Source organism: Mustela lutreola, chromosome 17 (genome assembly GCF_030435805.1).
Source record: "Mustela lutreola isolate mMusLut2 chromosome 17, mMusLut2.pri, whole genome shotgun sequence".
NCBI lineage: Eukaryota > Metazoa > Chordata > Mammalia > Carnivora > Mustelidae > Mustela > Mustela lutreola.
The window spans coordinates 42,456,400-42,467,134 of NC_081306.1; positions in this window are offsets into that span (position 1 = coordinate 42,456,400).

The window sequence follows — 10,735 nt, forward strand, 5'->3', positions numbered from 1 at the left end:
GGGCACTGAGGAGCCAGAGCCAGTTGGAGATGGGAGGGAAGGTGGTCCATTTTGTGTTTTAGACAGATCACCGTGGGGCCAGAGGGTCTGGAGGAGGATGGATTGGACAGAGTAAACCAGACGGTGGGGGCCAGGTTGGCTGCTGTAGGTGTGGGGCGGGGCCATGAGCTGGGCCAGGGCAGAGAAGAGGAGGAGGAAAGATGAGCTGCAGACCCGGAGACTGAGGGGTGAAGGCCGGGGGGATCTCTGGCTTGAGGCTTGGAGGCCAGTCAGACCCCCTTGGAGAACTCCGACTCCAATCCCCACACCTAGGAGAGAAGGAAGAAATCCTGCCTGTCTCCAGCAGGGGTCCCAGGCATGGTCTGTCTCTCTCTAGCCCGGTCCCCATCCAAACGGTTCTGTCATCTCTTCGGGCTCTCCCTTCAGGTAAGAGGTGGGTTTTCCCTTACTCAGTCACCCACCAGCCAGGCCACGAAGTGCGAAAATGCTCTCCGCCCTGCCTGCGGAAGGGACGCTGAACTTGCCCCAAGGCGGCCATGGCCACGGGAATGGAGGTCCGTGCGCCGGCGGGGAGGGCAGAGGGTCCGCACCTGTGCCGGCTCCGTCAACTCGCAAAGCCAGGCTTTTACAGCCCTGGTGGTGAAAGTACTTTCAGAGAAAGAATCAGTGTGCCGGCAGTGATGCAAATAGACGGTCTTCTCGGGTAGGTGCTCCTCACAGCCAAGTTTGGACCCTTTTGGAGTAGAAGATAGAAAATTCCTGGGACCTAGGGGGCTTCTCCTATGCTCGGCATTAAGAGACAACAGAGCAGCCCTTTAATGCAAATTTTGAGTACTGAATCCTCATTCTCCCCAAATCCTTTAAAAGAGTAAAAAAAAAAAAAAGGGGGTGGGTGGCACCTGGGTGGCTCAGTCAGTTAAGCATGTGACTCGCTCAGGTCATGATCTCAGGGTCCTGGGATGGAGCAGGTTTTAGCTTCCCGGTCTGTGCTCAGCAGGGAGCCTGCTTCTCCCTCTGCCCCTCCCCCAACTCATGCTTTCTCTCCCTCTCAAAGAAATAAATGAAATGTGTGGTTTTATTTTAATTTGAAAAATTTTAGTTATTTATTTGACAGAGAGACAGCGAAAGAGGGAACACGGGCAGGGGGAGTAAGAGAGGGAGAAGCAGGCTTCCCGCTGAGTGGGGAGCCCCATGCAGGATTTGATCCCAGGATCCCAGGATCCGAGCCTAAGGCAGACCCTTAATAACTGAGCCACCCAGGTGCCCCTCAAATCTTTTTTTTTTTTTTTAAGTGAAAAAGGGAGCACCTGGGTGGCTTAGCCAGTTAAACGTCCAACACCTGATCTCTGTTAAGATCTTGATCTCAGGGTTGTGAGTTCAAGCCCCACCTAAGGCTTCAAGCTGGGCATAAAGCCTACTTAAAAAATATATATATATATATTCATCTGACCCAGATTGCCATCCTGCCGGTAGGGAAGGACAAGATCTTCAGTCCGTCTTCTTTTTTTTTTTTTTTTTTTAAGATTTTTATTTATTTATTTGATAGAGATCACAAGTAGGCAGAGAGAGAGGGGGAAGCAGGCTCCCCCGCTGAACAGAAAGCCCGATGTGGGGCTCGATCCCAGGACCCTGAGATCATTGACCTGAGCTAAAGGCAGAGGCTTAAACCACTGAGCCACCCAGGCGCCCCCCTCAGTCTGTTTTCTGCCTCAGACCTCGTGGCGTTCTGATGAAGCCGAAGGACTCCTGCTCAGAATAGTGTTTTAAAACCCGTGAAACAAATGCGTAGACTCACAAAGAAAACAAATTATACTGGCATTCAACCCAAGTATGAACTGTAAGAAAAAAATAATTCAGGGGCGCCTGGGTGGCTCAGTGGGTTAAGGCCTCTGCCTTCGACTCAGGTCATGATCTCAGGGTCCTGGGATCGAGCCCCACATCGGGCTCTCTGCTCAGCAGGGAGCCTGCTTCCCCCTCTCTCTGCCTGCCTCTGCCTACTTGTGATCTCTGTGTGTCAAATGAATAAATAAAATCTTTTAAAAAAATAAATCAAGTAAAATTTTGGACTTATGATACGGTAATATACGTGCTTCTTTATTAACACTTCAAATAGCAAACTCTAGCAGCGGCTCTAATAACCACCGTAATTCCAAAGAGTGACTAGTGTAATTCACACTTCAAAGTTTCTGCAATGACCGAGATCTGATAGGAAAATATGCCTGACTTCTAGTCGTGGCAAAGCAGCAGGAGCCGCTAATACTGCTGTGGTCTCTCCTTAAATCAAAGAACTGTAGTTCTTAGAGGTTAGTTAACGATGTAATTTTATCCCCGTTCAAGTTCATGGACTTACGGAATGATTATGCATGAGCTATCCCAGGCCTTCAGATGAACAACCCCGCTCTTAAAGAGTGAAGACAGGGGCGCCTCGCTGGCTGGGCTGGCAGGACATCCCACTCCTGAGCTCAGGGTCATGGGTTCAAGCCCCACTTTGAGTGTAGAGCTTACATTTAAAAAAAAAAGGGGGGGGTGAAGACAAATTGCATGTATTTGAAAAAGAATGTTCAGAAGAAGCTGAGAAACAACGGCACAATAGGAAATCAAACGCCTCAGGACACCTGGGTGGCTCGGTGGGTTAAGTCTCTGCCTTCGGCTCAGGTCACGATCCTGAGGTCTTGGGATCGAGCCCCGCATCAAGTTCTCTGCTCAGCAGGGAGCCTGCTTCCCCCTCTCTCTCTCTGCCTGCCTCTCTGCCTACTTGTGATCTCTGTCTGTCAAATAAATAAATAAAATCGTAAAAAAAAAAAAAAATCAAATGCCTCCTGTCCAAAGAGCCCTCCACTGGTTTCCCTGTCCGACCGTCTACTTGTGGCATAAATTAACCTCCTGATTACTTGAACATGATCAAGACTTCTGGTCTTGCAAAACAAACTGGACAAGGACCCAGACCTTAGAGGTGAAAGGGGTCTTTCTTGTGTGGTCTTGGAAAATGTTCTCTCACTGACCTTATTCACCCTGTTTTAGACTAGCTAGAGAGAACTAATTAAAAGTAAAACAGTGACAGATTTTATGCCCATGTAGACTTATGCACTGTGACGTTCAGCATGGAGCTTTGTAAATTGGAAGACTTTTTTTTTTTTTTTTTTTTTTTTAAAGTTGGCTCCATGCCCAGCCTGGAGCCGACTCGGGGCTTGAACTCCCGACCCTGAGATCAAGAGCTAAGCTGAGATCAAGAGCTGCACAACTGACTGAGCCACTCAGGTGCTCCTGGAACTCTATTTTGTGGCTTAATTGAGATTAAAATTTGGTGCTCAGAAGCTTTAAAAGATACCAGCAAATTCCTAAAGACAGAAAGTGGATTAAGGGTTACTGAGGGTTTGTGGGAGAGAGAAAGTTATTGCTTAATGCGTATAAAATTTCCATGTGGAGTGACAGAAAAGTTTTAGACATAGACATGGTAAAAGTTGCACGACATTGTGAATATAATTAATGCCCCTAAATTGTACACTTAACATAGCTAAAATAAAAAATATATGGCTAAAATGGTAAATTGGATGTGATTTATATATTTTTCACTCCTTTTTTTAGAAGGGGTTTATTTATTTGTCAGGGAGAAGGAGAGAGCATGAGCAAGGGAGGGGCAGAGAATGGGAGAAGCAGACTCCCTGCTTACCAGGGAGCCTGAGGCGGGGCTCCATCCCAGGATCCTGGGATCATGACCTGAGCCAAAAGCAGACACTTAACCGACTGAGCCATCTGGGCACATACATATATTATATAATGAACTTTTTAAAAAAGATGTTATTTATTTATTTGAGAGAGAGTGAGCGGTGGAGAAGGGCAGACGGAGAGAGTAAAAGAGAGAGAGAGAGAGAAGCGGACTCCCTGCTGAGCAGGAAGCTGAATGCAGGGTTAGATCTGGAGAGCATGACCTGAGCTGAAGGCAGGCGCTTAACCAACTGAGCCACCCAGGCACCCCATAAACTAACTGATTTTTTAAAAGATTTTATTTATTTATTTAAGAGAGAGAGCGTGCGCGTGAGCAGGGAGAGGGGCAGAGGGAGAAGCAGAACCAGACTCTGCTGAGCACAGAGCTGGACATGGGGCTTGATCCTAGGACCCAGAGGTCATAACCTGAACCCAAATCGGACATTTAGCCAACTGAGCCACCCAGGGACCCCTAAACTAACTGATTGTTTAAAAAGATTTTATGGCGGAGAGAGAGGAGGAAGCAGGCTCCCCGCTGAGCAGAGATTCCCGATGCAGGGGCTCCATCCCAGGACCTGGGATCATGATCTGAGCTGAAGGCAGAGGCTTATCCCACTGAGCCACCCAGGCAATCCCACAATTAAACTTTTAAAAATTATTTATTTGTTCATTCATTTATTTATTTAGAGAGCACGAGTGGGGGGAGGGGCAGAGGGGGAGGAGCCATAGGAGAGGGAGAGAGAGAATCTCAAGCCAACTCTGTACTGAGCATGGAGCCCGACACGGGGCTCGATCTCATGACCCTGAGATCATGACCTGAGCAGAAATCGAGAATCAGATGTCCAGCTGAGGGTGAGCCACCCAGGCGCTCCCACAATTCAGCTTTTTAAAAAGGCACAAGTTTGATGGTGAAGAGGAGACAAGTCCAGGGGAAGGGCATGTTTATATGCTGATGGACAGACTGAAAAGAACGGACGAACTGCCTTCTGGAGGGTCCCGGGAAATAGGACGCCGAGCCCAGGGGGCAGGCTTGACCTTGGCGAGGGTGGCAGGTATATCCCAGACTGCATTAGCCGAATGCCACTTTCTATCTTAATTGGCCCTTAAAATCATCCCATGAGATAGCGTTATTAATCCCATTTTATAACTGTTTTTTTTTTTTAAGATTTTATTTATTTACTCGACAGAGAGAGACCACAAGCAGGCAGAGAATCAGGCAGAGAGAGAGAGGAGGAAGCAAGCTCCCCGCTGAGCAGAGAGCCCGATGGATGCCGGGGCTCCATCCCAGGACCCTGGGATCACGACCTGAGCCAAAGACAGAGGCTTTAACCCACTGAGCCACCCAGGCGCCCCATTCACATTTTAAAGGTCAGGGATTGAGGCTCAGAAAGATCGGTGACTCCCTGAGGATCCAAAAACCTGCAAAGGGCAGAGCCTGGGTTGAAATCCAAGTTCCTACGCTTCCAAAGCTTGTAGCAGTGAGAGGAGTTGGAGGTGGCGAGGGTGGAGTTTCAGCCACTGGAGGGGAGCGAGGGGCACAGCAGCTGCAGCCTTGGTGACGGCTGGCCTCTCTCCCTCACGAAGCTGGGTGGCAGCTGTTAAGGACAGGGTGCCGGCCCTGCGCATCCCACTGGGGCTGCCAGGGAGGTAAAGAGGAGTGATTCACGCCCCTGGTCCAAGATTATCCAGGCCAGCCCATGAGACAGCAGTGTCCCCAGAAGGAAATTCAGCAGGAAGACTCATCAGGTGTGTCCCCCTCCCCCTCTGCAGCAGCTTCAACAGACCAGGGGGGTGCGGGGTGCGAACACAGGGAGTGTGAGCTGACCTGAGCTGCGTATGAGTCAGCAAAGGGTGGAAATCTTCCAAATAAAGCTCATGCAAATGCAGCTGCTGCAAAGAGCCCCAGGAAGGGGAGGCCTCCCAGGACATGGCAGGCTATCTGCTTGTCACCGTGCTCTGATCGCACTTGAACTTCTGTTCTCTGTGTGGTTGAGTAGAGGTCTGGTTCTGGACCAGTTGCACCATCCCTGGAGTGGCTTAGGACAGATGCAGGATGACCCATCCTAGACAAGCCATCTTGTCTTCCTGGTGTTGCCAGTCACCTTGGTTGCCTTCTGACTTCCGCAGCCTGTCCTGAGTTCATGGTTGGCTAACCCAAGCGTGTGTTTTCTTCTTTCAACCCTGTTTTCAAGTTCTCAGAAAACAGGCCACAGCACAATTCTTACTTTCCATTGCTCCCAGGTCTTTCAAGGATCATCGGGGCGTCTAGGCCAATGCAGTGCCTTCTACCTGAATGTCAGCTCCAGCTGTCACAGGAGAAAGCATGAGTGATTACATTGTAATTGCCTGCGGGTGGCAATCACCACCCCACTGACCCCTAGCACAGGGATCCCAAATGCAGCCTGTCCAGGGCCCCGTCCAATCCTATAATCCTATCCCGAGGCGCTGCTTTCTTGAGTCACTTCTAGTACCGAGACTGTCTTCGTCTGGGTTCCATTCAGAAGTGTGAGTCATTTATTTTGGGAAGCGATCCCAGGGTGACAGAGAATATAGAGGACAAGGAAGATAGAAACCGGGAAGGAAAAAAAAAAAAAACCAATCCAAGAGAGAAGGATTGAGCTGCTCCCTGCTGTGGGCGTTCGGGGCGCAAGCCAACTTGGACCCTCTAAGAAGCCATATAGAGCACAGTTCAGAACTTTCCACCCAGGGAGTCTTGGGAGAAGCATTTATCCAACTCCTGTCCCCATTGGTCAAGCATTCCATGCGTAATGTTAACTCCCCTGGCGAGGCAGCTCTGGATCTGGGCGAGGACACAGAGGGACTGAGAGCTAGAAGCAAGAGCTGTGTCATGCCCTGGGGGATGGGGGTGGGGGGGGGGCAAGGCCCCAATTAAAAATCTGGTTGGGAAGATTTAAAGTAAGGCACAAGAGCAGTGAGGAAGGATGAATTTTTTTCAATAAGTGATTCTGGGGAAACCAGATATTGGTATGTGGAAAAAATGAAATTAGTTCTTGACTTGACATCCACTGACACCCCCAAAACAGTTTTAGGGAAATGGCAGATCCAAATGGGAAAGGCACGCCAAGAGAGCGCTAATAGGTAACAGAGGGGTGTTTCTTCAGAACTTTGCGGTAAGAACAGATTTTTAAAAATAGGACACAGAAAGCCCTACACAGAGGAAGTGTGGTAGATTTGACTGTATTTGAATGAATATAGGTTTTTTTTTTTGACAACTGATGCTCTTTTTTTTTTTTTTAAGATTTTATTTATTTATTTGACAGAGAGAGATCACAAGTAGGCAGAGAGGCAGGCAGAGAGAGAGGAGGAAGCAGGCTCCCCGCTGAGCAGAGAGCCCAATGCGGGGGCTCGTTCCCAGGACCCTGGGATCATGACCTGAGCCGAAGGCAGAGGCTTTTACCCACTGAGCCACTCAGGTGCCCCAACAACTAATGCTCTTAAGTAAGAAAACAGGTGAGCACAGGGAGGAAGATGCCCTCAGACAGATTCCTAGTAGGCGGAGCTCCAGAAACAGAACCCACCGCATGAATTTTAGGGATGTACGGTTCGGGGGTGAAAATATAAAGATATTAAGAAGAGGTGGAGAGCGATTACCATTCAAGCCAGGAGAGGGGTTACCTCGGGATGGTGGGGTGGGGGCCGTCGTGATTTGGAGCATCAGGAGTGGCCTGAGGTCCGTGTTCTAGACCTTGATGGGAATGGAGTCCCACGGGTGTTAGTTTGGTGTCTTGTTTTTCTACATTTTTTTCTGCGTGTGTGTTTCATCTCACGATTTAGAAGTTTAAAAAGAATGTCTGTCTCAGAAGGGCTTTTTTTTTTCCCCTTAAGATTTTATTTATTTATGTGAGAGAAAGCACAAGCAGGGGGAGCGGCAGAGGGAGAGGGAGAAGCAGGCTTCCCTCTGAGCAGGGAGCCTGAGGTTGGGCTTGATCCTAGGACCCTGGGATCATGACCCGCGCTGAAGGCAGACACCTAATGACTGAGCCACCCCGGTGCCCCACATTCACCCTTCTTAAACATAAACATCCATGAGTCTGACAAACGTGTATGTTTGCATAACCACGACCCCAATACAGACATACAACAAGTCCATCACCCTTAAAAGTCAGATCCCTCCTCCTGCCCTTGGCCCCTGGCATCTACTGAGCTGCGTTCTGTCCGTATCATTTTGGCTTTTCCAGAATGTCAAGCAATGGAATCATTCAAAAGGTTGTAGCCTTTTGAATCCGGCTTCATGCACCAAGCATAATGCTTTTGAAATTCATCCATGTGGTTGCAAATATCAATAGTTTCTTCCTTTTTATTCCTCAGCAGTACATCCCCATGTGGATATATCACAGCCTGACAATTATTTCTCTGGAGTAATGCCTAGCGGTGAGATTGCTGGGTTGTATGGTACGTGTATGCTTGTCTTTTTAAAAAGATTTATTTATTTGATGGGGCACCTGGGTGGCCCAGTGGGTTAAGCCTCTGCCTTCAGCTCAGGTCATGATCTCAGGGTCCTGGGAATGAGCCCCCGCATCGGGATCTCTGCTCAGCGGGGAGCCTGCTTCCTCCTCTCTCTCTGCCTGCCTCTCGGCCTACTTGTGATCTCTCTCTCTCTGTGTCAAATAAATAAATAAAATCTTAAAAAAAAAAAAAAAGACCAATGACTTGCTAATTCCATGAGAAACTTAAATTACAGAATAGTCGTAAACATTTTTGCTGTTTTATTTCTCTACATACCAACCACAACTGAAAAATGAAAGGAGTGCCCACCCCTCCAGCGCGACTAGCTGTGCCAGTTGGCCCAAGATTCTCCTCCTTAAAAAAAAATTTTTTTTTTATTTGACAGAGAGAGACAGCGAGAGAGGGAACACAAGCAGGGGGAGTGGGAGAGGGAGAAGCAGGCTTCCTGCCTAGCAGGGAGCCCGATGCAGGGCTTGATCCCAGGACTCTGGGACCAGGACCTAAGCCAAAGGCAGACGCTAACGACTAAGCCACCCAGATGCCCCAGTTCTCCTTTTAACACTGAAAGTCCTGCATCCTTAGAAACTCCCCAGTCCTGGCCCCCAACTGGGATATGTGGTCACCCCACTGTTGAGTATCAGGATGCTGAAAGTCCGTCACATCGTTTCATTCACAGCCAGGTGTCAAGGTGGATTTGTTACTTACTTGTGCATAAAGAAAAAGCCTTCAAGAGGTTAAGTTGCTTCCCCAGCCCACACTCCAGAGTAGGTAGAGCCAGTCTTTGGCGCTGGGTCTGCCAGACTGCAAAGCACCTTAGTCCTGGGCCTCCTGGGCACAGGCCAGCAGGTGCACCTGGGTGGAGCTCTGCTGCCCTCTGGTGGCAGAGGAGGTGGTGCTCTGGGTCCCAGTCCACACTTGTGGGGCAGCCAGTAGTGGGAGTCCTGGAAGAGGACACTGAAACTGGCCTCGGTCCTAGAAGGGTGCCCCAGGGAGGGACCCCACCAAGGCCTGCTGGGGGTCATGGTCTTTCCATTCTTAAGACTCGTGATCAAGCTGGCCCTCAGACCTGTGCCCAGAGTGCTGGGTTTGAGTCTGTGTGACCCTGACCCGTTCCCCCACCCCTCTGGGCCTCAGTTCCTTACTTGTAACTCAGGAGGATAAACATGTAGACGCACCTAGACTAGGCTTGGACACTGAGGTTGTTATCACGGACTCCAATGCGCCCACATACCCCCCCCCCCATGCTGGTGCAGTCATTAATTTCATTCATTCATTCCACTTCCGACCAGCAGCTTTCTGCCAAATGCTGGCTCTATGCCAGACCTGGAGCTGGGGGTGGGGGTAGGGTAGTGATGGGGACATGGCTGCTCTCAGGCTCTTCGTTCTCTGCCCATCCACTATCTCACGTGTTCATTCATTCATCTATCCCCTGGTTATGTCGTTTACACATTCATTCATTCTTTCTTTTTTTAAGGCAGTCATGGACTTCTTTCCTCCTTCCCTAATTCCTCTGTTTTGCAAGCATTCTGGAAGCACCACTCTACTCGAGGCCAGGATTAGTTGCTGGGATTCCAGCTCAACCCTCCTCCCAAACTTGTGGGTAGGCAGATGGTGAGGACACGCTGTGCTAACTACCATATGCCAGGCATCGGGACCCAGAGCAGGGAGAGCACCAAGAAGAGAGCAACTGACTGCCTGGAGAAGGGAATGGGGACAGGGCAGGGGGTTGGGGTGGGGGGAATAGGGTAATCAGAGAAGGCTTCATGGAGGAGGTAGCATTTAAGCAAAGCTGACAAGTGTTGCGGGAGTCCTCCAGGAAGGGAAAGACACTCCAGGTCAAGTCTTTTTGGGTATGTGGTACATTCAGGGGAAAGTGAGGTATCTGGGTGGCTGGAGTGTATTTTACAGGGTCATGTGTCACACCCAAGCCAAGCCCTCCATGGATTTCAGTGACAGAACTGGGCCAGTCTAGGACTTCTCCTAATTCATCAGCCTTGGTCACTGGAAAATCACCTACTCTCAGGGGGCCAGGAATGGTCTTAGGGCACTAACACAATATCCTGTCACAAGGGTCGCCTGGCCGGCAGGGGACATTCAGGGGGAGAGCTGTTCTGAGCAGAGCAGGCTGTGCAGGCAGCAGCAACAGTGGTTCCTGAGGTGCCTGCCCCCCCCCCCCCAAGATCCCACTGTCATCCAGCAAAACCTGAGTACTTTGTCCTGAGCCAGGCCTTGCCCCAGACGTCGGAATACAGCAGTGAACGGAATGTCCACCCTTTAGTGGGTGACTAATGAAATGAGAAAACCAGCAAGTGTGAAGACCACCGGAAACACAGCTGTAGTTGAAAAACAGGTTCTTCTGCCTCTTTCCAGCAGGAAGACTGCACTTGCTTCATTCAACAAGGGGGTGTGAAAGAGGAGTTATTACAGGATTTGGGCTTGGGTGAAGTGACTTACGGAGGGTTCAAGCAAGTGGGTTTAACTCTGGATTAGACACTGTCAGGAAGCGACACAATTCTGTGACTGGCTGTCTTCATAAATATTTAAAGTGAACCGAGGCTAAGGC